This window comes from Sprattus sprattus (genome assembly GCF_963457725.1).
Source record: "Sprattus sprattus genome assembly, chromosome: 15".
Lineage (NCBI taxonomy): Eukaryota > Metazoa > Chordata > Actinopteri > Clupeiformes > Clupeidae > Sprattus > Sprattus sprattus.
In genome coordinates, this window is record NC_137913.1 from 4,386,548 (window position 1) to 4,388,660 (window position 2,113).

The window sequence follows — 2,113 nt, forward strand, 5'->3', positions numbered from 1 at the left end:
TCTCGCCTCAGTGTCGCACGAATCAGCCCATTTCACCAGAACGAAGCTCCTTGGAGGTTGACAAGAAACAGGGCAGATTGCGTGCAAATTGTCAAAACAATGAGAATGGGCATGCGTTTCCAAATGTGGCAGTTGTTAGTTATTCCTTTGAAAAGAGAAAAGTGCTGTGTGGGATTGATTGAATGATCAGAGATGCAGCCTATGGACTGTCCATACGTAGAGAACTTCAGCTCACTGTAAAGTTAACATTATCCACATCGCCACTCATATGTAGTTAAACTTGAGACATCGCGTCCAACGGTGTAGCGTTAGAACTGTTCGTGGATAATTTGCGCTTTGAGTTTTTACCTATTTTTTGTACTGGATAAAACATATTAAACGTTTGGTACTCGTGTCCTGCCTCTGGAATAAAGTGTTCCCCAGTGACAGATGAACATTGTCGCAAAAGAAAGACGTTCTGTCATCTCAAATCTCAGAATATCCCACTGTCACGATCAAAAATCAGAGCCGCGCTTGAATGCTGTTACTCCCTGTGGTTTTGATAAGAGCCCAGGCGCAACTCACAGCCTTGCCGTACTTCTCCACAGCTTTTGATGTACTTCACAGATTTGGCAAATGATATGTCGCGCAGAACTCGTAACGTTCAACAAGCAAGACGTTTCAAAGTAGATAGTCCGACTGAGCTCACGAGAGATCCATATAATTTAATCCAGGAGGTAGCCTAAATCGAAATAACGGTGCGACGGGTCTGACTCGACCTTAATTTCCCAAATCTAGCGGTTTTTGCCTGCCACCCTGTCACACTCAAATTCGGTTACTGCCTTAAGTGCGCGCATTCCCTCCCCGACTACGCACTTATCCGCAGGGTCCTAGCGCAGATTTTTTTACTTCACGAAGTTTCACGCTTGCCGTAGCTGTCCCACTCATTTGAATTCGCCTTGACGATTTATCGTACTAACATTAGGTAAGGGTGGGCATGTGTGCTCAAAGAGAATACATGCACGCAATTAGGCTTTAAAACCATAGGCTATAGATGTATTCGACCGGTATCCACGTCCTTCTTTTCGCTTGTGTGACCATAGGCATAGGTTTAAATTATTTTCAGAGACGAAATAATTTAGTAGCGTTCATTTTAACTGCGCCTTCAAACACCTGAACACTAAGGTAAATATATGAAATGCATCCTGTTAGGACTTTTAAGCATACCTCAACATATCCCTTTGCGTCCTACACAAGTATTATTGTTCGGCTACGTGACGTTTTAGCTATTTTAACGTCGTTGCTGACTGAATTATGAGAGTCCACAACTAGGCCTCTAACTGCCTTAATGCTTTATATAGTGACAACACACTTCAGAACACATATAAGTTAAATATATTAGGAGTATTCCCGTGAAGTTGTAGCCAAATGTTCTTCGCACGACACATGTTTACAATGCAAGACATGTATGCATGGAGTACTGCCTCAATAAAGTACAGATAGATCCTGCGTCGGTTATGAATGCGCCAGCATCACATTGAAACCATCAAGGTAGCCTACACGAGCACCGTTAACGTGTTCCAGCTGCGGGCCGAGGTAGCATACAATCCGCTGACTGTTGAATAGTCAGGCTCTTTAACACACCGGGGCCGGTGTTCAACTTCGGCTCCCTTGCAAAAAAGAACCGATTGAGCGGTCTTTTATAAAGTAATCATGAACGCCAACCTGCAATTACCATGTAAAACTTCTGCAACGAAGCCAGTGTTTGTCAGGAGTTCACCTTTGCATTTGGTTTCGTTTAAATGCAACGGTAAAGACGGTGATTACTTTCATAAAACATTATCCAAAAAGTATTTATACACGTTTTTGACATCACTTGCATTTATTTATTCAGATTACACTTTATACATTCTAATCTATTAATATAGATTTATATCAGAGTGGTAAGTAAAGAGTAATTATTATCTAATGTTTTTGCATTCTTTGGTTTAATGTAATTTTGATTACATTATGTTTTTTTGATTACAGGTATTTTGCACATTCTCCATTCTGCTGTGTCATACCAAGCTTTATATTATTTCATATTCCGCTTGTTGACAGTGTTTAACACAGAGCTTCTTGTGTCTGTATCAGC